This window comes from Phlebotomus papatasi, chromosome 2 (genome assembly GCF_024763615.1).
Source record: "Phlebotomus papatasi isolate M1 chromosome 2, Ppap_2.1, whole genome shotgun sequence".
Classification (NCBI taxonomy): domain Eukaryota; kingdom Metazoa; phylum Arthropoda; class Insecta; order Diptera; family Psychodidae; genus Phlebotomus; species Phlebotomus papatasi.
Window position 1 is genome coordinate 92,497,940 of NC_077223.1, and position 26,194 is coordinate 92,524,133.

Consider the following 26,194-nt stretch of genomic DNA (forward strand, 5'->3'; position numbering starts at 1 on the left):
CTTCAAAATAAGCGAAAATTTCACCATTAAGAGGGCAAATGAGGTGAAAAATTAAATTACAAACAGGTTAACTCAATTATTTAATCCTTTTGAGTATCAAGACAGTCGACATCACTCAATTATCATCTATATTGGGTCTCTATGGGAGATAATTGAAGTATAAATTTCGCATGGACGTGCTACTCAGGTGATTAAGTATGGCTGGGAGAGAAATTTTGTGGTTTTGGAGAAAGGTGCTGATAAATGAGATGTACAGTAAGTTTGGAAGTAAGTAGACTTCATTCAAAAGCATTGAAATTACTCGATAAAAATCTTTTGGTCAAAGTTTAAATTCAGCAGATTAAAGTTCATTTTACCTTTTCAAATTACATCATTATATATTTATGAAAAAAAAGTCTGTACTTTTATGAGATAATTGGGTGCAAAATTTATTATTATTATTTGGTTACAAAATGTTATTACATAAAAATACTGCAAAATATAAATCGCCACTTTTTTCTGATAAGGACTGTTATTGTATAAGAAATGTTTCTAGAATACTTCACTTTAGCTAGAGTATCAATCAAATATGTTTAACATAACCTCAAACTTAACATAACCACAAGAAGCGTGAAGAAATTGTGGTTTGTTATATTGTTTTAGCTATTTTACGTTGATCACTTCTTCTTAAATTAAAAGATGTAATTAATTTTTCTTAACCTTTAAGAGTAATAGAACTGTAGCAAAAAATAACCATACATAACCTCAAATATTCTATTTTCTAATGCTTTTGGTTTCTGTAAACAGAATTTTGTTGATTCGAATAATTTTAAATTCAATGAACTTCATTTTTCTATAAAATAAATCATCTTTGCCTAGATTGGAGCTAATGAGGCAAAAATCACATAAATTTATTAAAAATAACCTCAAAAAATCGTAATTCCTCGCAACGTGAACCGTTATTCTGAGGTATTTGTTTTAGTAATATGTTATCAATAAATCACCTTAGCTTGACTAAATCTAATGGCGCAAAAAACATAGAAACTATGGAAAATAACCTCAAAAATCGTAATTCCTAGCAGTATGAACCGTTTAAATATTTATTTTAGAAACTGTTATTCTTATTAATAAAAGAGGTTAAATGAAAATATCAATTAAATTATTATCAAATCATTTTGCTTAACTTTGCTAAATTGTCACTGATATTTCAAGAATCTCATGAACATAACCTCTAAAATTCTTTCAAATTATTGGTTTTGATCAAAATTCACAATATTTTGAACTGAAAACATTCTCAAACAATGAAGCTATTTTAAGTATTTTAGTATAGACCAGTTGAAGTAGATGGTCTTTATATCCCGTGGACTTTTTTAAAATAACCTCAAAATTTATGTTTTTCTATCTCATACAAATTCATAATTTTGAGAGAGAAAAACTACCTTTTAGTTAAGGTAAAATTTGAGCTTTTGCTATACTATAATCAATTTCGCACCATAATAGAGATAAACAGGAAATAACCTCAACAATCCATATCTTCAAGATATAAAGATTGTGATTATTACTCGAATTCATATTACAAATTTGCATTACATAGAAATATACATAATCATTGAAACTCGTTTCCTTTCTCAATCGGAAATAGTTCTGACAGATATTATTAATATCTAAAAAAAACATAACCTCTAAAAGTGATTTGCTTAGTTAATTATGGAAATCCCTAAATGAAAAGAATAAAATGAAGAATATTAACAGATATGGAATCACTTTTAAATATTTAAACTTTACAAATTTAAATTAATAGCGCTAGAAAAGTAAAAAAAAAATATACTGAACATAACCTAGAAATCTATTTTTTCATATATTTCAACAGAATTAAGAAAGATTTTCTTATTTTTAAGTCAAAAAGCATCCTTAGAAAATAAGAACTAGACACTTTGTTACCCTAAGCTTCAAGTATTTAGTAAGCACTTTAAGTGCTACCCAAAATATTAGTCACATATTTTAGACATAACCTCAAAGTAAAAAAATCAGATTCACATAACTTTAGTTGTAAATACATTAATTTGCCATTTGTCCATTTTATACACAAATATGATACCCAGATAAATATAAAACTATTCTTATTTTTTAATTTTTATAGAGTAACCCCGTTATAATACTGTGCAATTAAATTTATGTACATTTAAATTATGCATTCAGTTATATTATGTTCTGTTTTCAATAATTTACTATTGCACTCTTAAACTTTAACTTGATTAACTGTACTTGTTCCATAAATCATAAAAATTGGTTTTAAATGCAATTACTATGTGACTTGTATTTTGTGAGGTTAGATACAACATAACCTCAAAAATTCAACACAAGATCTTTTGATCAAATAAATGAATAAAAACCGAAGTCACAGCATGAGTTATCGGCAATAAAACTTATTGACAAAACATCAATTTAAAAAATATATATAAATACTATGCTTTTAATCATAACCATACTTTTTGCAACACTTTCAATCAGAAATTATTACGCATATCTTGAATAACCAAATATAGGTTTTCAGTCAAATAAAAGAAAGCTAATTTTAATTTTTCCATAACACATGAACTGCATTCTCTGATTTATGCTGTAATACGTTATTAAGTACATTCAACGAGATTTCCTCTACAATTTTCCTCGACAGTTGCATTCGTGGGTATCGGAAATGGAGTTCTCCATGTCGATGTATCTCTCTTTTCAAAACTTGCTCTATTTCATTGATAAACTGACTTTCGAGATTTATCTTTTGACTCTCCGCAAAATCCTTTTGCATATTAACCCAAACTTGATCGCCCACAGAGTGGCTGAGGAAGCTTCATTTAAATGCATTTTGCACACAAATCATGCCGTTTTCTTGTCTTTCAATCCATCGATTGGGATTTTCAATGAAAATCGATAATGGGAAAATTTCATGGCTTTCAGGAAACTCGTACATTTTCTCGGTGGATTGCTTTTGATGTTGTGCCGATAGTGAATTAATTATAAACGCGGTCAATGATTTCAAACAACAAATACACCATCTGCAACTTGCCATTTCTGCTGCACGCACTCCACAATTTGCACTATGTTTAGGAGTTTAATTTTGTACACATTTCGAGATTGATTTATTGGTTGACATTATTGATCTCTTCTCCTCCCTTTTTGAGCATCTTGCTCTTATAATATTCTCAAGAGAATGTGAGAGTCATTTCCGGGAATCGTGACAATTTCTGGTCTAACTCCTCTATGTTATGGATCTCAGATTAAATTTATGTGACTAGGAGGAAATTCAACAAATTGTTTCTCTAGCACAACTCTTGTATTCTAATTATGCAGAATGACCATCACATTTTCTTCATCCTCCAATCTCAGAGATCTCCTACAATGTATCAGCTTTTAAAATAATCTAAACAGCTTTGCTATAGATGTTTCACTATCTTTTCTCACTGATTATAAGTCCGCCAAAATTTATTCAGTGACTCGGAAATCATTTAGCTGTTAATAATCGATTAATGGTGCTTCACAATAATCTTGTGAAATTTGCTTTCTAACTCTCATTCCTTCTTTGTGAATTAAAATTGGTTTCTCTTTCTCCAAAGTCGCTTTTTTTCGGCAGAAAACTCCAAAGAATTCAACAGTTTCTTCCCATCTTAATTTTGAGGAATTCGTTCAAAAGCATTTCCCATTGAGCCTGTTGGATTTTAATTAAGAAGTCTGAATGATTTGGTGTCTCTCTTAAAAAACACTGTTTATTGAGCAGACGCAGAAAATAAAAAGGCTTTAGCATGTAAAATATGCGACACTTAACGAAAATCAGTTTAAACATCAAACTGAAACCCAGCTTGCCATGCAACATTCAAAACTTTCGAGCACTTGTTGCTTTATCGTAATGCCTTTGTTTGACAGCTGTCAAATTAAAACACTTTAAGAGTTTCAGTAATCTTTTTTTTTAATTTTCATTTGGATTTGTGGAAAACATTTAATTAAAAAAAACCCTTATTTATATGGACATTTGAATGCGAGAGAATAAAGCTGTCATTTTGACAGTTACCCAAAATATTCATTGCTTTGAAATAAAGAAATAAAGTCCGTGGTGCAATTGGTAAGAGCGTGCGGCTCTTGGGCGGTGTGACCCTCGGCTCGACTGTCACAGTTGCGAGTTCGAGTCCCGCCCGATGCAAATGATTGAAGCGTCTGAATGGACATTTTTCACGAAACATTGTTAACTGAATAATACATTTGTAAACCGAACAATGTACAAAATGGCAATAAAAACCCGGTACATCGAAATAAATAAAAAAATAAATAAATAAAAATTTCGTACGTGAATGTACATGTACAATGTATGCATATATAAACAACAGTTTCTTTTTCACGCGTACATGCCTTTAAAAAAATTAAATTTCTTAGGATAATAAATTTAAAAATTTTACTATGCATTTAAAAAAAAAATAATAGTCAAAAAATGTATAATTAGGTGGAATACACAGTTCATATTCATTTAGTAAAGCTACAGTGAAACATTTTATCTAAGTTAGTTGAACTGCAACGCCTTTTCGATGAGAATTTGAATCTGACACAATGTTCACCATTTTTCTAAAGGTTGTCTATTTCCAGTCTATTCTTTCATTATCATTTTATTAAATCGCATTATCTAAATATATTCATCTCTAAATTATTTAATTTGAAAAGAAACGTATGAAGCAAGAATACAATCTCAATAATAAAGACCGAGGCAGAATTAGCCAACAAATTGAATTTTTCTTCGCATTTAAAAATGTGTTTAAATAAGGCTGATAAATATTTAAATGCAGAGGTGTGCAAGAACCGTTGAAACCGAATAAACGTCAAAATAAGTTTGTTTTTGTAGCGTTTTGGCCATTGACGTACATGTTTCATTTGACGTTTATTTCACCGAGAAAAATGTGGATGGTAAAATTTACCATCCTCCATACAAAATTCTAATGGCCGGATAGTAAAAAAGTCACCCAGCAAACGCGATATTAAATCGGACTGTCAAAAATTGTGGAATCTATTGTATGGATAGTAAATTCTAATAGCCGGATGGTAAATTCTAATATCCTCGGATATTAGATTTTACTAGCCGGATGGTAAATTTTACTGGCAGGATAGTAAATTTTACTAGCTGGATATTAGAATGAAAAATGTCGGAAAAATTTATTTTTCCCTATTTTCATTAATTTTTGGCCATTGTTTGAGGGCTTGGGGCCCTTCCTGGATGACATTCTCTGTATTTCAAGCCATTTTGATGTGTGAAAATCTTTTTCCAACATTGACGACTGAGCCGAGATTTGAACACGCGACGTTTGTGATGACAGTCCAGCATCTTCCAGCTGCGCCACGAATTGCTATAATGTATTCAAAGCATATCGGGAACCGTTGCATCGGCACCCACGATATTCCAAAATGACATTCTAACAGCAGGATGGCAAATTTTACTGGCTTGGATAGTAATTTCAATCCAAATTACTATCCTCCGTTAAAATTTACTGTCTACCAGTTAAATTTTAACATCTAATATGCGGCCAGTAAAATTTACTTCCCGGATATTAGAATCTAAGAGAGGTGAAGGTAAAATCTAAATGAGGATAGTAGATTTTACCATCCGGTTGTTAGAATTTACTATCCATAGGATAGTAAATTTTAAAATGTTGAGATGGTAGATTCAAAAGGAAAGTTTCTATGGAGGATGGTATTTTCTACTATCTTTTGAGGCAGTAGAATTTAAGACACGATTTGTAGAAAATACCTTCCAAATTTTTCCCGGTGTTGGTGTCAACGGTTCTTGCACGCCTGTGATTTAAATGTAAAAGAAGGCAGTTAATTACCCTGAACAGGGCCTCTCGACATTTCATTTTTCCATACGTTTTTGCATAGTATCTAGTATCCAAACATTCAGAATTATTATCAAAATCTAAGAACTATATTTAATTCTATGATTAAAATATATTCAACCTGAGTAAACACTTCGATCTCACGAATTTTGAAATTAGTAACTTGTTTGTCACTGATGACACCTGTCACATGGTTCTCACGCACTACTGAATCACATTTTCGAAAGCTTTTTGTCTAACTAATTTCCCATATGACACTTTCATTATACTCTTCTTCACTTAATCTGATGAATACACCCCCAGAAAAAACTACTTAAGTGTAGCAAAATACAAATTTTCTCATTCGTATACAATTAATATAATTAATGAAACAAATGTATTCGAAAAAAGTTTTCCTAAGACTTAAAGATTTAAATTTTTGTGGAACACAACAAAATAAAATAGTAAGTGATATTGTAAAACAGGGGTGAGCAAGAATCTTTTGAAACCGAATAAACGTCAAAATAATTTTGTTCAGGTAGCGTTTTGTCCATTGTCGTACAATTTTCATGTGACATTTGTTCAGTTCCAAACCGTTCTTGTTATCTGTATTGAAAAGCAGTAGCATCTATATAAAATATTTTTCGGAATTTGTCAATGAACCTTCAGGCCTCACATAATCATTAAATCTTTTTTTTTTTAATTGATTCTTGAAGTCACGAACTTTTACGAACATGTTTGTGGGTAATTCGATTTACGAGAATTTCATAAATCTTAAGGAGGAATTCACAAATATTTACGAACAATTTTACGAAATATTTTTCTGTTTAGTAGAATTATCATTTTGGCAGTATGTCAAAATAATTTTATTTTAATTTGAAATAAAAGCGTCCATAAATGCTCTAAAAGCTATTTTCTGTGAGTAAGAAAATTTTTAAGTATTTTCCACGTCTAAACAACTGTTAAATTATTGAACCAATAAATTGTCATGGTCAACCGGGTTATGGTATTCTTAAGATTCACCAAAGCCAATATTCTTTTTCTACTCTTTCGTATCATCTTTTTACGGCGAGTGGCACTTTTTCCAAGGCGGGAGATCTCCGAGGTATATCCATAAAATAAGGCACAAAATGCACCAGAAGCTCGCTAAATTTAGCATTGTTGGAGCCAATGAACAACCACGAGGTATTTTCTTCAGCATTCAGAGACACTCTCCACGGGATGAGATCTCACACAAATATTTTGCTGGAAGATACATCGAGAAATCTTGAGGAATTTCTGCGTTGAAGATTCCCTATTTAAGTTGCGTCTGTGCGTGAAAAGAAATCGCGACATTTCACGACTTGTAAATCCGCGATGTTCTTCTTTTGATGATACAAAAACACGATCAACCAGAGGTTTTTCCTCTCTACACGCATTTTCAACATGGAAATGCATCCAACATGCATCGCTCTGGGCGTTTTAATAAAAATAAAATAAACAATGATTGCAGTAAAAAAAAACGGCCTTATGCAATAAGAACAGAGACGAGACGTCTTACTAGACACTTTGCTTTATTGCAGGGCAATTATCTCAGCAAATTGTGCAATATTTCTGCGAGGTGATGCAGGTGAGATAAGAAGGGTGACACCCTTTGAGTGACTCACCCATTCGAGCTTGGGATACCTTTAAATGGTCATTGAATCGTATTTACGAGGTCATAGAAAGTGCATGCAATTGCATTTTCACCTGAAACTTTAATAAACTTAACAATTTTTTTTTGTTGCCATGGTCTTGCGTGAAATATCATTTTTCAAGACTTGGGAGACACATCAAAATTTCTTGTGCATAATTTATGAACATTTACTGTGTGCATTCGTACATCATCACGTTATAACATCGGATTTTTGTGTGAAATTTTGCAAAACATCTTCTCGTGGGGTATTTTTCAATTTTATTTCTTTTTAAAATTCCATGATGTAAAAAAAAATAATATAATGGAATGGAATCTCTAACGAGAGCTCACGCGGTTGTATTAATTTTTTCTCGCCTTCTGGTAATGAGTTTATATTGCAATATATTCCCTGAAATTTTTTCTTTACAACTTTATTGTATATATACTTCTTCTTTCGTCAGGTGTTATGAAAACAATCTAAAATTGAAATTAGTACAAAGATCATCAAGCTTTTTTTTCTATTCTCCAATACTTCTTAACCCATTTAAATTAATACTCTCAGTGCAAATTGGAAGGTCAGGGTAAGTGGCTATCTTGCTAGCAAATTGAAGAGTCTTTTGCATGATTAATGGTCAATTAATTGAGAATTTCACTTAGCAGTATCTCTCCAAGTTCTAAATTGATTTTGAAAGCAAATGATTCACTTTAAGAAAAAAAAATCTCAACACTTCTTGCTGAAAATGATTGAGAAACTGGGCCAATTCCGTCCAAATCCAGTCAATACGCATTCACTAGGTCATTGGCATATAACTTTGATTTATAAACATTATAGTTCAGATTTGGTAGCAGCAACTTGCTTATAGGGCTCTTGGTAAGTTTAATTAAGAGCAAGATTAAGAGATTTTGAGCAATGAGACCAATTAGATACAATTAGAACTAAAGTGTTAAATGACTAACTGATTATTTGCTGATGGAGATTTTTAAATAAAAATAACAAAATTAACATGGACGTAAAAGTCCAGGAAAGTAAATGAGAGAAAAATATTGAAAATGAGTAGAGAATCTATGACAAATGTCGGACAGCTTTTAATATCGGGCATTTCTTTTGTTTCCCAAAGATTTTTTTTTTTATTTCTAGCGGTTATACAATGTCAGAGAAACGAAAAGCGTAGTCTCTACGAATAAGAATCTACAGAAATCTCCTTAGAGAGATCCCTAAGGGAAAAGGATTTCAGTAAATTAGGTGTCCGATATTATGTACAAAGCAATAATTACATTTTTATTAAATTTTAAAAGTATTAAGAAATATTTTAGAGGAAAAAAATGATGATAAATAACGTTAAAAAATAAATAAATAATTCCAAAGAAGACTCCCAAAGAGGAAGTTACAAATAAATTTAATTTATAATAAAATTATCTATATTGCAAACACAAAAATTTGATTGGGTAATTTGGAATCATATCCAATTTGGATCTTAGAGATTTTCCAACAGTTTTAGATGGCAAAAAGAAAAAAAAACAACGAAGAAGTACTCTCGATTGTAAAATTTTGTACTTCTCCATGGTTTTTTTTCTCTTTGACCATCTAAAACAGTGAGAAAATCTCACAATTCCAAAAATAGACATAATTCCGAATTAGCCCATCTTATCCTATATGCAGCATGTCCGAAATTTTATTTGCAATATGTCCGAGTTATCAAATATTATTAACATTTTATTTAAGATAATTAGCTCTAAAGTTGCCTAAATTCGGCAAACTGTAATGACTTTTACGAAAAAAAAGTATAACATTAAAACTATAATTCAAGGATTATTTACGCATATAAGACTTTCTGTAGAAAATACTGTATGTAGACCCTTTTTACAAAAGAATGGTTTAAACTAAACATTAAAACATTCTGTAATCAATTCTTTCTTTTTTTTATTTTACGTAAATTTTCTTTGGAGGATGCAGATGTCTTACACAACTTTAGACTTTTCCATCGTTTTACTCTGGAGGTTTGTTACCAACGCTAAGACGGCGATGGCTGCTATCACACAAACATTAAATTCTTTGAAAACTTGTATCTATCAAACTTTTGTTTTCGAGAGCACTATACCTCAAAATCAGTTATAAAAAATTGAAATTGAAATTAAAACATTCTATTTTTGGAATCAGAATATTTGTCTACCATTAAAGCTGTCTACACATTATCAAAAAATTCTGTAAAAAATGACATTAAAAAAAGTTCTTTAAAAAAATCGCCTCCAGACTAGTGAAATTTTTTAAAAAAAAAACTGGATTTTTTACAGAAATTTGTATAGTGTGTAGGCGATTTTGTAAAAAAACGACCCATTTTTTTAAAAAATCAAGGTTTTTTCTTTAAAAAAATTCTTTTAAAAAAATGCCTCTACACACTGGGACAATTTTTTACAAAACAGTTTTTTAAAGAATTTTTTAAAAAATCACAGCAACTCGAGACATTTTTCATGAAAATTTGTCATTTGAGTGGTGGAAAAAGTGTGAAAAGTATTTGTTGGAATTCCCTGGGATAGTTGTTAGTGAATGTTCGTGGAAAATTTTCCAAAATTGCGAAAGTGCAGTGTTTTTCTACAGAAGTTGTTCCCAGTGGAATCAAAGCCAGCTGTGGAGGAACATTTTCGCTGATTTTTCTTTTGAAGTTGCCGAAAGTTGTGATGTCTCTGTATTCTTGAAGATTGTTATGGTACAGTAACCTCGTGCACCAAATTAAAACATGAATGGAAAGAAGGAAATTGAAGAATTTTGGAACATGAACCTGGTAAATCAATCAAGACAATAGACCTATTCAGAGCCACTGAGGAGATCCTAGTACATACAAGAGTCATCCGTAGTTACCACAGCCCATCACTTGAAGCCCCAGAACCACCTCCCATCATTCCTCCTTTTTAACCACGATGGAAATGTTCCCATCCGGAAGCACAAGGATGAGATGGCTACAAACTTTTGCTTCCTCCATGGGACTCCTGCTTGGACAGTAGTGGATAGAGGGAGAAGGCTTTAATGTACACCGGATAACCAATAAAAGATTTCGGATTGGAAACCAAGATATATGAGAATTTATTTTTCATAAAATTTATCATAATTATCACCAGTGTCCGGAATCAAATCAGTGTCATCCAGTATCCGGAATCAAATTTGTAGAGTTGCACTGGATCAATTTTTGCAGGAATTTTGGTGAAGCACTTTCTAATTATTCCTCAAAGTCCTTCCCCTCATCCACTATCATGCTTTTCCAATTGTAGTCCTGAATTTTTTGCAGGAATAGCTTTGCAATAAAATCAGCGAGTTTTTTTTTTAGCATATTCATAGTACTTACGTCAATGTTCTTGGTTACAAATACTCCTGTTCATCCAAACGTATCCACAAGTTTTCCTGAAGTCCTGAAGATTTTCCAGAAAGAGCTGCTGATCAATGGAATCTAGGATCTTTTGAGCTGCACACCTTCTTCTCCACTCTACCCATTGTTCCTGGTAACAAATTTGTCCTTCCGAGTAATTTCTGCGGTTCTTCTGATGAGCATGTTTTGGTTTCCAGATTATCGCAAAGAAAAACAATTTCTGTACATAAATAACTGCGATAGTCACACAAAATTTTTAGGGAAAAACAACATTTTGAGGTTATGTTCACACACTCCGGAATATTGATTCCACTGGGAACAACTTCTGTAGAAAAACACTGCACTTTTGCAATTTTGGAAAATTTTCCACGATCATTCACTAACAACTATCCCAGGGAATTCCAACAAACACTTTTCACACTTTTTCCACCACTCAAATGACAAATTTTCATGAAAAATAATCCCAAGCGAAATGCTGAGAGTAATCTGTCAGAAATTTTTTACAAAAATTAAGTCTAGTGTGGAGGCACTTTTTTTTAAAAAATTTTTTAAAAAACAGTTTTTTTTAAAAAAATTTTTTAAAAAATTTTTTAAAGAATTTTTTTAAAAAATGCTCATAATGTGTAGACAGCTTAAGGAAGCAAAATTTCTGATAATAGTTCTGGTATTCTAAATTTTAATAACCAACAATTGCTTAATATTTCGAGAGAAGGTTTCAAAGTTTTTCTTAGTCTTAATTTAAAAAAAATGTATTTTATTAGACACCAGAACACTGTTTTAGGCCGAAATGAAAAACTGATTTCCCTTTCACCATTTTGCCAAGCCTCATTTTGTACTTAAAATGGTAGCTCAAAATCAAAGCAATATAATCCGCTTTTTTTATTTTTTACTAGTTTCGAGCGCATATGGCCAGTGATATTAATCTCCGGTCTTCGATGACCCCCCTCCTCATAAATAAAAATTATCCCCATATATTCTTTATCTTTTCTCCCTACCTATCCTCCTTCCTCCCAAACCATGTTTTTCTGGTTAACAGTGGACTCACGATAATCCGTGGACTCTTCGTCCATGTGACATAAAATAATCCATTTGACTGTTGAATTTTCAAAATTTCAAAAATCACCATCTTGAATTTTTGAAGGAAAAAGTTCTTGCTACTTTAGAGTGTCTATTATGAAAACAATTTAGTTAAATTTAGATTTCTTGGAAAGGTCTTGAAATTTTCATCTCGATTGCATTGGTCGCAATCGGTAATGAATCGGTTAAGTACCTATAAAAGACCAATTTTTTCAATATTCTTTTTTTGTCCGAAAACTTGTTACCCAACTAAAGTCGAAAGGTAAAAGATACGAACTTCCGATCTTCGGAAGACCCTTCGATAAGTCGACCCAAGGAATATTATTATGATTTTTATATTCTTCCAAAACCACTCCAACCCCTCCAAAACCATGTTTTGTTGGCTTTTCTCGAAAACGACTCGTATGATTTCTTTTTTTTTTTGGATATATTTTGGAGGTGGTCCAGGCGAAAATTTCGTCCAAACAACTATGATCTTAAAAAATCGCCATATTGAATTTTCGAAAGTCAATCTTGGTCTTGAAATCAGTAATGAATCGGTTAAATATCACAGAATGACTTATCTTTCTCGTGTTTACGTGTTTTGTTTTTCTGTATACAACTCATGCCAGAACATTCTAAAATTACCATTTCTAAATACCAATTTTTAATTTTATTGAAATAATTGTGTGATTTATGAATCAATATAATCTATAGTAGACCAGTAAATACCAAAAGATCATGCGAAAAACTAATTCACTCTATCTCGTGAGTCCGAGCCTTCCGCAAAGCTAGGACGCTTTGCCATCTCTTTTTATGCTGAATCAATTTTATTACTCCTAAGCTATTTTGTGAGATCTTTTGAGAAATTTATGAAACGGTTTAAATTTGTGAATCGGTAAACTTTGTTTTGCAGCACGCTTTGTCACTCTTATTTTTGTAATTTTCGGATATGTTATATGAAAGTAGTGAAGGCCTATTTCTTAACCGATTTGTCTAAATTTTTTTTTGAGATTTTTTTATACCGTTACGTAGCTCCGATTAGAAGTGCGCATTGATCGCAATCGGTAATGGATTCGTAAGGTATCATAATTGGTATTTTTGTAAATAGTAATTTATTTATATGATAGGTGAAGCACGTATTGGCAAGGAAAGTCGTATTGTCACATCAAAATGAAGTATGTAATTTTTTTATTTAATTCAATTATTCTAGTAAATATGTTCTTTTAGTAAACATTGCAATACATTTTATAAAATTAGTAGAAAATAAACAGCGAATAATTCCCAAAAAAAAGTCATTTTCTTTGGGGTGACAATACGACTAGTGTCGATTCATGTTCAATATGTATACTGCAATAAACTCTTCTGAATGTTCAAGTTTTAAATTTTTCCCGCTAGACGCGCTCATCACTTTTAAAATCGGGAAATTTAAAAATAGACGCTTTAACGAAAATTTTCTTGTTTTCTTAAAGTGCAGCGTTGAATTTAGCAAAGAATTTGCAGCTTCAGTGATTTGTTTTTAAACAATTCAGAAACTCCCAAGTGTAAATGCCCCACAACTTCAGTCACGGCGACGCCTTTGAGTTCTAGTTTTTCAATGGTTGAACTTATGGAAGAATTTATTGATTTTCCATGATTATTTTCCATCACTGACCCAGGTTAAACATTAATATGAATTCAACCTTATTTATCCGCCATGGTCGACTCTATTCGATGTAAACATGAAATATCATCCAAGAACTGTATAAGCTCTCAAGTTTATTTGTATATGTTTTTCCCGGAAAACCCAGGAAAAGATGCAACATTTCTCATGCAGAATTGATGGGGAAAAACAAAAAAAAAGAAAAGTATTAAGAATGTAGAGGGAACGGGGAAAGCAAAACATCTGAAAATGTCAAGCACCTCTTGGTTTGACTCCTCCGCCAACCCAGAATCTTGACGTGGCATTCCTGGTCAGAATGATTGCCATTTGAGACGTGCCAGGAATAAGATTTTCTCTTGTTTTCTCCCATTATGATGAAATTTCAGCCGAATGGATGCATAAAATGTGCATCTTGTGGGCTCGCACCATCCAACAATAAATCTCTTAATTTGACACTCCGAACGAAACTTGCAAACAAGTTTCCAATTGAGGGAGCGAGTTCCTCCATCCAGTTTTTCAACACTTCACGAGGACTTTATTTTATAATATTCTTAGGCCATTGCGTTGGCAATTGAAGAAATTGTGTATAAGCAAGTCATTTTCTCATATAACTCTCCAATTGCTTGTTCCTCAGCCTCAGAGAAATTACACATTTTACTCCAGACTTTTATTTATTTTCCACCCAATATTCTTCTTAATCCTCAATGAAACATGCATTCAACCTAAATTGGCGTCTCCCCTTCGGGAAATGGCTTCAATTGTGTGTGAGTGCATTATTAAAAGTGCAGCTGGTCGTTTTGTATCACTCGTTGACTTCTAAAATTCATTCATATTACACTTGAGATTATCAAATGACACACGAGATTGTGTATTAAAAGAGTTTCTCAGCTCATATTTTTAGCTGGACTCCTTCATGAGAGTTCAGGAATCGCGCTTCTCTATCTTTTTGCCCTGAGCCTCCAGTTGCTTTTATGAGTTTATCTGATATTCTCATTTGCTGCTTTTGCTTCTGGGAGGTTATTTTTCCGGGGAATTGATATATTATTATGTGGGTTTGTGTAATTTTCTGCCAGATATCACACGGAATTACTCTGAGTTATTTTTGTTTTTTTTCCTATTCTTTAACACGATTATTAAAACTGAATTTAGTTCCGATGCTTCTTTGTTAAATTAAAAATGCGAATATTGGTTTTTATATATCAAATTTCCAAACCAAAATTCAAATTGATCAGTAAAACATTAAATGTGGACAGTAAAAAAATTAAATTTCATCTGTAATGGCTCCGGCAAACCTTTTTGGTTCAGTAAAATATACGAAATCAAAATTCACATCCCTTTCCTTCTCAAAAATTTTGAATAATCTCATTCTTTCGCACTCCAAATTCCGTTAAGATAAATTTAATTTGTTATGATGTTTAAAAAAAAAGAAAAAGAGTGCGAAGGAGTGAGACAGGCATATGCCATAGGTTTGAGAAAGAAAGAATTGAGAATTTCGACTTCACGAAATTTTGCTGATCTAAAATGTGTACCGTGCCGATCACATAAAAAACTAAATTTGAGTAGAAATTTAGTGAGTAATGGCTCCGGCACACCTTTTAGATCAGGAAAATTTCATGAAATCGAAATTCGAAACCCTTTCTTTCTCACATGTTTTACATATGACTATCTCATTCTTTCGCATACCCAATTCGATTGAGCTAAATTGAATTTGGATTGATGTTTGAGAGAAGAAGAAAAGTGCGAGAGAATGAAATTCCTGATTTAAAAGGTGTGCCGTAGACATAAAAAATTAAATCTTGAAATAAAATTCGCTCTGCGAAAAAAAATAATGTCACTGATACACCTTTTAATTTAGTGACATTTAATAGATTAAAATTCTATCCCTCAATATTTCTAACTGAAAGCAGATTCTTTCTTCATAATAGAAATTGAATTTAACATTGAAAATGACTTTTAAATTTAAATTTTTGCATTTCACAGAAAGAGACGATTATATCCGATTTCAGTTTGAAATAGTAAGAGGTGAATTTTAGTTGATTGAATTTCATTGATTATGGCGCTGGCACACCTTTTCAATTTAGTGAAATTCAATCGATTGAAATTTTACCTCTTACTCTTTCAAACTTAAAATCAGATATTGTTGTCTCTTTCTGTCAAACGAAAATTGAAAATGAAATTGAAATTTCAATTTTCATTTGGCAGAAAGAGACAGCCACATCTAAATTTAAGTTTGAAAGGGTAAGAGGTAGAATTTCAATCGATTGAATTTCACTCAATTGAAAAGGTATGCCAGCCCATTAGAAAAGCTGTTTCATCGCCCTAAAAATCACTTTTGATCAATAAAACATCCGGCACATCTTTTAGACCAGGCAAATTGCATGAAATCGAAATTCACATCCCCCCTTTTCTTTCTAATTTTTTTTGCACAAATATATCACTTTCTTTCGTACTCTTATTCTTCGTTTGAACATCACGCCAAATTCAATTTAGTTCAATCTAATTTTAAGTGGGAAAGAGTGAGATGAACATAAGTAAAATGTTTCAAAGTGTAAATTATGTGAATTTTAATTTCACAATTTTTTCCTCATCTAAAAGGTGTACCGACTACCGAAACCATAAAAATCAAATATGATCAGCAAAAGGAAATTGCTAAAAGCAAAATATGGTAATGACTCCGACATACCTTTTAGATTGGGAAAATTTCATGAAGTTAAAATTTATATGCGTTTATTTCTTAAAGGTTTAGCGTATGTCTATTCTACTCATTTGCACTTTTCTTCTTCTTTTAAACATCACACCAAATTAAATTTAGTTCAGCCCAATTTTGAATCTGAAAGAATTAGACAAACTTATGCAAATTTTTTGAGAAAGAACAGGACGCGAATTTTGATTTCATGAAATTTCCCTGATCTAAAAGTTGTGCTTAATGCATAAAAAATTAATTTTCTTCAGCAAAAGAAAACAAATTTTCCTAGTAAAATAAATAATTTTATTCAGAAAGAAATTAAATTTCACCAAGAAAGAAATTTTCCAGCTAAAAAGAATTAGACCAGAGGTGTGCAAGAACCGTTTGAAACCGAACAAACGTCAAAACGCTACCTCAACAAATTTCTTTTGACGTTTATTCGGTTTCAACGGTTCTTGCACACCCCTGAATTAGACAGTAAAACTTTGAATTAAAATTAAAAATTCCTTATTTCTTTTTCGATAAGATAAGATAAAATAAGATAAGATAAGAAAGATAAGATTTTTCGATAAAACTTACTACATTTACTGCACTAGATTAAAATGTTTAAATTGAGTATGAGGGAAGAGCACCCCGCATCGGAATGTTAAGAGGCATGCTCCTTGTTTAGTTAAAAATATAAGCCTCAAAATACTATTTGGTATTTTTGTGTATGCTAAACGGCATATTAGCGATCCATTTAACTATATCTGTGCATTTGAATTTTAAATTTTTACAATAAGTTAATAAAAAATAGATGTAATTGCTACTGTGTACTCTGTACCTCGGATCGTCACGAATTCAATCAGGTATCTCTCAAAAAATTGGTTTTATAAATTAAATATGAACTGTTGCACTGTATTCTTGTGAGAGTTAAATGGGAAAAAATAGTTAATAATTTTTAAAAATCAATTTGAATTGGTGCAACAATATGGTAAAAATCTGACGATCCGAGGAACACTGCCGATCGCTGGTGCTCCTCCCTTACTAATCAAAATTATTTTTCTTCCTAGCAATTTTTAGTTATTGGTGATTTCACAAGATTATCCTATCGAATCGATTTTGAAGAATTTGGCAATTTAATTGAGGAAAAGATCTCTTTTTCCGTTTTTCGTTAAAAATCATGCCAAAATGGAAAATATGGTTTTTGCAATTCTTTAAGAAAAATATTATTATTTTCGTGTTTATTATCGCTAGATGTTCTTAGCATACCTTAACGTGTCTCTAATTAAAATAATCATAAAAGTCATACCTCAAATAAAAAATGTTGATCTTTTTAAGTATTTTTAAGTATTACTCTGCACCAAATTGCACATTTTTTATTTTTTTTATTTTATGATGAAATTTGTAAGCAAAAAAAAATTTTTTTAAGGGGGGAGGTGCAATATACCCAAGTCATCCATGTTCTATTGGTACACTTTGGTGTCATGAGTCAATGATCTATCTATTGGTAAACTTAGTGATGTAATGTGACTCTGTATAAAACCAGTGTATTAATGAGAAGAGATTCATTAAACGTTCTACCCCGAACCAAGATGTTTCATTTTGGCAACACCAGATATTTCAATAAGAATCACGATAAAATAGGAAGAACTACAGCGAATTTGAGCAAATTTGCTTCATAATTAAACGTGAAAATTGTCAACAAAATTTGACGCCCGATTGAAAAAGAGCCAATTGAGTGAGAGTCTACTGTACCTTGGAATTTATTTTTTTAATAGTGTTTAAAAATTTTCTGCGTTGACACTATTGGACTCGTACTGTATGTTTCGGTATATCTAATCACTTAAATTTTCTATTCGTAAAATTTGTCGTGCATGTTCGTAAGTAGGTCGACATGATAATCGCAATTTGATTGACTGGAAACGTCAAATTCAAATTCAAATGGACCTAACGAATAAACAGACCATTGCCAAATGGTCTTTTTATGACTCTTGGTGAAAAAATAATATCATTCGTTTTCATTTATTCTTCTCAAACCTTTTCTCCCCAAGTTTAATTAACCGTACAGTAGCAAATGGTCCAAAGACACTTGTTAAAAATTTTCTTAAAGCATTCGACAGCCTTTTAACGACCTCATCGGTAAATCAGAGAATTTTACAGTGAAGTAACTGAATGAAATGATGGCTAAAAAAAAGTTGCATTTTCTGCTTTGTTTCTAATAATTAATCCTCAAAAGGTTCACATAAGTGTTTCTTCGTGATTTCTTTGAGCTATTTTGTGATTTGTTTCTTGCACCGTTTTCTTAACAATCCACACAAATGAAACATCATAAAATTCCAATTAAAATTCATTCAGTGAAGAGAATATTTACAATTTTCTACTATTTGTTGTATAACAATATTCCCCTTTCTGTAATAAGCACGGTTTTTTTTTCGACAGTATACACACCAATATTTTATTGTCTTTTCGGGTTTGGGGTTAAAAACCTTATTAAAAGTCCATTTATCTCTGTTTCAAGTGTCGTTTTTTTCTTCCTTGCGTGAGTATTTGGTCTCTTAGTTCAACCTAAATTTTAGTTAATTAGAAAAATCAATAATCTCCGTTTTATGAGGAAGTTATGCGACATTCTCGTTTGTGCAAAAAATTAGAGATGGATTAGTTTGTTGACAGAATTTAGCAAATTTTAATTAACTAAATTTTAATAAATCAACAATTCCAATAAATAAAAAAATAGCAGTTTGCCAAAGAAATTTTGTATCTATTTCACTGACTTCCAAAACATTTTTAAGTGTTTGCCATTCACCGTTTTCACATTTAGGAATTTTAAAGTGTTTAGCAATTGCGACAAATGTTTTGAAAATGCGGAAGTATCTTTTGGAATTGCAGAAAATTATTGTGTACATTTGTTTTCAAAATATTTGTTGCATTGGGAAGGTTTTTATGAAAAATTATCGCACTTATTCTAAAAGAGAGTGACAATTTTAATCCTAATTAACCCTTTAACGTTAAATAGGTCATTTTAATGACTCATAAAATTTTTCTAACACTCTTAACGATTATATTTTTATTATTCAATTTCTTTTCGGGAATAAATATTGTAAGTATAAGTACTAAAATATTGAAGAAAAAGTATAAAGTAAAAATTACAAAGTAAAAGATTTAAAATTTGAAAATTTTTCACTTTTTTTGGATAGGAAATATGTAAAATCAATTTTCTACTTGAAAATGCTTCAATGTTTCAAGAAATTGACCGAACTAATATTATAAAAATTAACAAAAATATAGCAATATCTTTATTGATTTAAAATTTAAAAAAAAAAAGTGGCAGAGTCTCATGTTTTGCGAAATGCTCGAACTCGTGACTTAAATGCAATACATCAAAAATACTTTCGCAAACTTTACAGTTTACTGATTCTAAACCGATTTAAACCGTTTCATAAATTACTAGAAAGATCACCCAAAATACCTTAGAAGTAATAAACTCGATTTAAGGATAAAAACTAGTTATCGGCTTTATTAGGACCGGCTCAGATTTGTCTAAAATTCCAAGACCTTTCCAATGAGACCAAATATGATACCATTCGGTTGGGATATACGGTTTGTAGAACGTTTTTAAGCTTTGATCTTGAAAAATTGTTATTAGGAATGATTCAACGGTATTTTCGTTCATGGACGAATAGTCCGTTTGACAGCCCCTAAAAAATGAGCGGCATGTTAACCGTTCTTGAGTCAACTTATGGGGGGTCCTCCAAAGATCCCAAGTCCCTATCTCTTACCGTTTGGCCTCTGGTGACAACCGGACGTATCAAACAGAAAGGCGGACAAATAGCGTGACGTCAAAAATCTCGAAGAAATTAAGAAAAAAACTCGAAACTCCAGATTACCAAAATTCTACCTAAATACGACTTCTTAGGAGGCATACTGCTCTCTTTGTGAAGTTGAAGCAGTAAAAACAATTCTAGTGAATTTTAGTACACAGTTCTTAATTTCCCTAAAAATTGTTTCACTGTTGAGTAAAATAACCTGCAACCAAAATAATTATAGTAGAGCGTTCACTCTGTGATGCAAATGTCCTGGGTTCGAATCCATTTTAGGTACACAGAAATTTTTTGACGTTGAAGGGGTCAAAACCCTTTTTTGTCTGTCTAAAATAAGGTGAAAGGAACACCTATTGACACTTTAAGAACTCGTGTTAGGGCTTATTGAAAAAAAGCAGATTAATGAAAAAACGTTATATTACTTAGATTTTATTGGATGCATTAAATAAATAAATTTCAACATTTTGACTAAAGTGTCAATAGGGGTTCCCTGACGAAGAAGTGTTCCTTCAACCCTATTTTAATTCGAGTCTAGAAATCTTGCTTGGTAGAAGGTCTAGTGAAGTTAAAGTGTCTCGAATTGAGGGAAAATGCTCCCTTAATCCAAGACGCTTTAACTTTAACAGCTTTTAATTCAGCTAAAAACATGTATTTTCAGTTTAATTCTGCTAACCTTAAAATAGCAGTCACGAGGCAGTGCCATTTCCATATATTTGGTTAATACTTTTTAAACGAGAATTGCTGACCGGTCAGCATATTTCTGCTGATCGACTCAGCAAAATTATTATGCTGAAACAAGGTAGCTTGACAAATTCTAACCTCAAAAATATTTTGAGATTATTATTCGATAAGTTTGTTAGGTTATAATTCCATTAATTAACAAATTCTAACTTGAAAAATATTTTGAGATTATTATTCAATAAGTTTGTTAGATTAGAATTCTATTAACACATTCTAACCTTAAAAATATTTTAAAGTAATTATTCGATAAGTTTGTTAGATTAGAGTTCTATTAACACATTCTAACCTTAAAAATATTTTAAAGTAATTATTCGATAAGTTTGTTAGGTTATGATTCTATTAATTAACAAATTCTAACCTTAAAAATATTTTGAGGTTATTATTCGATAAGTTTGTTTGGTTAGAATTCTATTAATTAACAAATTCTATCCTTAAAAATATTTTGAGGTTATTATTCGATAAGTTTGTTAGGTTAGAATTCTGCTATTAATTAACAAATTCTAACCTTAAAAATACTTTGAGGTTATTATTCGATAAGTTTGTTAGATTAGCATTCTATTAATTAACAAATTCTAACCTTAAAAATATTTTGAGGTTATTATTTAATAAGTTTGTTAGGTTAGAATGAAACAAATATTATGAGAAATCTTTGTTTTCTACTAAATAGTCGAATGTCATATAAAAATCACGGTAAGACGAGAATTATAGTTTTCAACACCTCAGATATTTCACGTGGTTCTTTTAGTAGGGTATAAACCCCCAAAACAACCTCACTTTCCCTAATAACCTCTTCACCAAATGAAAGAATTAGTTTTTTATAGTTATAGCAATAATAAAACTGTTTTATTTCTAAATTTTATTGCTTAAATGCTCCGAATTTCTATCAAATATTCCTAAAATAGGGTATAATATCTTCGATAAGTAATGTTAAATTGATAAGATATGGATAAAGGAGCAATTGATAGGTGTGAATAAACCTTTTGAAAAATAGGACAGAGATATCAAAAGTAAAAATAAGGGAATCAAGCTCTTGCATCGCAATTGGATCTAAACCGAAAGCATTAAACCCATGCAACCCATTCTTATCGGTCAAAAGTTGATAAGGAAAACACAACTCAGAAGAATAGACCAATTGTTCTGGTCAATTCATCAGAAACGACTCTTTCAACGGAATCTTTTGTACTATCCCTCTTCTAGAAAAATTTGCTTTTAGCAGCTGGGATGAAGGACATAAAATGGGCAAAAAAAAATTACCTTTCAGTAGCTCCTCAGAAAAGGAGACTCGTGGAAAATTTCCTCGATGGTTTCTCTCCCTTTCGTCACAATAATTCACAAATTCACAACACAACGCAGAAAAAAAACCTCTTTACGTGTCTCTCAAAAACTTATGTACAAAAACGCTACGAAAATTTTTAACTCTTTATAATTAATAATAATAGTTTCAACACAACAAAACCGTGAAGTAAATAAAAATTCTCTTTTGTGCTTCACTGAACATTCCGCGATTTTTGTTCACTTGCTTATATTTTTTTTTTCTTAATTCTTTATATTTATGTGAAAAATATATCTGTTGGATTTACTAATTTGACCACCACTAGTGTTAATCTATTTTTTTTCACTTGAAAATACTCTCCGTTCTTGCTAATTTGCTACAATTTAGCACAAAATCTCTCTTTCTCTCATTCGAGAACCCGGAGTTCGGCTCTCTGAGCAACAGTCACCCTTGAGAAGCCGCAATCAATAAACCATATGATAAAATGTCTGTTCCTAGGGCGTCTCTCCAGCAAAGCAACTTCACCAGGAGAATCACTATTTCACATCCTGACCCTCAATTCAATCCCAAATTCGTCAAAAAGCCGACAGATTGGGAAATGGCAGAAAGATGGTATTAAAGGGAGCACTTGTGCCCATTCAAAGAGCCAAGAAACAGTGAAAGAACAGCACACACTTTCATCCGGAGACGGTTGGAAGTGGACTGAAGATGGGAGAATGGATAGAATGCACTGGAGGCGCGATTTTCGATGAACCAACAACAGCGCGCCGAACAGTTATCGAGAGAACTTCACAAAGAGTCGATTAAAATGCAGAGGGAAACATTCAAAAGCAACGAACACTAGAAACACTGAGAAAAAATATTTGTGGAACGTCAAGAAGGTGAGATCAGCTTAGCTTGTCTTTCCCAAAAAAAATTATTTTTTATAGTAAAAAAATGCTTTAGAATCAATCCCACTTTTGAATATTATTTTTGGGATTGGGATCAAACCATTGGGATTGATTTTGAGGGTTTGGTATTGGTTGGAATTGTTGAGATTGATTCTATTCTATTGTGAATCCTGACTTGGTAACTATGTGGGATTGATTTTAATAACATTTTGGCAATTATTTTATTTTAAGACAAAATCTATCATTCGTGAATGAAAATGGAAAAATTTTGATGTGGTATTGCTTTCACTCATTTTATTTTTATCCCTTTGATTGTTGAAATAGAGATTTTTAAAGAATTCTAATGGTTTTCAAACAATTTTTCAAAGGAAGCAATTTTTAAATGTGGGATTGATTTTGAGGGTTTGGTATTGGTTGGAATTGTTAAGATTGATTCTATTCTATTGTGAATCCTGACTTGGTAACTATGTGGGATTGACTAATAACATTTTGGCACTTATTTTATGTCATTTTAAGACAAAATCTATCATTCGTGAATGAAAATGAAAAAAATTTGATGTGGTATTGCTTTTATTCATTTTATTTTATCCCTTTGATTGTTGGAATAGAGATTTTTAAAGCATTCTAATGGTTTTCAAACAATTTTTCAAAGGAAGAAATTTTTAAATGTGGGATTGATTTTTATAATATTTTGGGATTGCATTAAACCATTTTGAAACTAAATCTATTATTCCAGAATAAAACACGGAGAAAGTTTTGAAGTGGTATTCGGTTTATCCCTTCATTAGTAGAATAAGTTCTATTCTATTGGAAGACTGGTTGACTTAATAACATTTTCGGATTGACATTTAGAGCATTTTGGTATTGGTTTTCAAACAATTTTTTTTAGAGCTACTATAGATTGATGTTTTGCGACATATTGGAATTGACTTTATACCAATTTAGGACGAAATCTATTATTTGAGAATCAAATATGAAGAAATTTTAATGTGGTATTGGGTTTATGTCTTTGATTGTAAAAATAGATCCTGCGAAATTGATTTCATCATATTGTTGTTCGTCGGATTGATTTTCAGGACATTCTGGAATTGCTTTTCATAGCATTCTTGAAAAGAAGCTATTTATAAATGTGGGATTGATCTTATAAGATTTTGGGATTGATTTCGTACCATTTTAAAACTAAATCTAATATTGGAGAATGAAAAGAGAAGAAATTTTGATGTGGTATTGGTTTTATGACTTTTATTGTTGGAGTATGTTCTACGAAAATGATTTTATAATATTGTCGGATTGGTTTTCAGGACATTTTGATATAGATTTTCAAAAAAATAAATAGGGAAAATAGATTAATTTTAAATGTGGGATTGAATTTTAAAACACTTTGGGATTGCTTTTGTAGCATTTTTGAAGTTATTTTATCACTGGCGAATGAAATACGGAGAATTTTTGATGTGGTATTGGTTTCCCTTTGATTCTTGAAATTGATTCTATACCGCTGTGAAACTGATTTATTCACATAGTCAGATAATTCTTTGACATTTGTGTTTTTCAGATTCAAAGAATTTTTGAAGATTCCCAGATCAAAACTTTCAAAATCTGGCGGATCATAGGAATAAATCTAAGATCTTGAAGACTGAATAAGATCTTGCATTTATTAGCTGGAATTTTGACGCTAAATATCAATTTTTCAGGGCAAGAAGAATAATTAAAAACAATTGAGCAAGAACATTTTATAATTTCTGCCTTTGATTGAACCTTTTGCATTTTGGGATTAATATTCGGCATATTTTGAGATTCATTTTCGTTCTGGGATTGATTCTATTACATCCTGTTCTGGGTTTTATTTGAAAGTTATTTTGGGATTGATATTTTGATTGTTTAGGATGTTTTGGAATTTATTTTCATACTAAGATTGATCTTATTATGTCCTATTTTGGGATTCCTCTCACACTGGGATTTAAGCTATTACATCCTGTTTTGGGATTCATTGTAAAGATATTATGGGATTGATATTCAGCACATTTTGGGATTTATTCTCATCCTAGAATTGATTCTATTACGGCCTGTTTTGGGATTTATTATATAGACATTTTGGGATTGATATTGAATTTTTAAGAAAGTTTTGGGATTCACTCTCATATTGGGATTGATACTAGACTATTACGTCCTGTTTTGGGATTTATTGTATGGACATTTTGGGGTTGATATTTGATTTTTTAGAACGTTTTGGGATTCATTCTCATATTGGAAGTGATAATATACTATTACGTTCTGTTTTTGGATTTATTTTAAGGATATTTTGGGGTTGATATTTTATTTTTTAGAGCGTTTTGGGACTCATTCTCATACTGGGATTGATGCTATTACTTCCCGTTCTGGGATTTATTTTAAAGATATTTTGCGATTCATATTTAGCATAGTTTGGAAGCGATATTTTATTCCATCTTGGGATTAATTGCATCTAATTGTGGGATTGATTTTAGACAATCGTTGTAGTGATTGATTATTCCATTGTAGAACTCGTTTTTTGCATTTTGTGGGATTGGTTTTACAAAACCTTGGGATTCATTCCATTGTGAAACTGATACTAAAATTGTTGTGGAATGTTATCATGATATTATTTATGGGATTAATTATATCGTTTTAGGATTAACTGCATCCTTCCTGGGACTCATTTTAAATGATCTGGGATTTAATTATGCAAAATGAGTATGTCATATTTGAATCAATTTAATTTTGGGATAGGGTTTTAGAACCTTTTGGTATTGATTTTCTAAACTTATTGGGATTGATTCTATCTAATTTTGTGATTATTTTTTCTGGACAATTTATTTTTCATGGTTTGGGATTGGTTTTCAAAAAAAATTAAAATCTAGATTAATTTCACATTCTGTGTAAATAAATCCAAATTTAAAGGATAAAAAATGAAGGTAAAACTTATTAAATTTCCGGCATTTCTGTAAACTATCAATATTCCAAATTATAACATCTTTAAGATTTTAGACAGGAAAATATTAAGTTATTTTTGACTTCGTGAATCCTCTTTGAATCCCTTCACAGGCTATTATCAGATAGGAATATTCCTGCGCCATTTCACGGAAAACTCTACGGAATTATCCTAAATAATTTTTTAACATTGGATTCGGAGGAAAATCTTGCTGTTGTGCGGAATAAAATTCGAGAAACTCCTGAAAACTAATATTTTCGTCGCCTTTATTGCATGGCCAAACGGTGAGGGATATTGCTTGGGGTTTTCTGCAAATCTCACAAA

General features: G+C 31.2%; 1 protein-coding gene across 1 annotated transcript in view; it reads right to left on the reverse strand.

The window, feature by feature from the left end:
- Positions 1-22,740, reverse strand: part of LOC129802392 (uncharacterized) — a 55,163-nt gene extending 32,423 nt beyond the window's left edge. The window contains exon 1 of the mRNA XM_055848160.1: positions 22,015-22,740. The gene's annotated coding sequence lies outside the window, so the exon portion shown is untranslated. The remainder of the gene's footprint in view (positions 1-22,014) is intronic.
- Between the last annotated feature and the right edge of the window lie 3,454 nt (positions 22,741-26,194).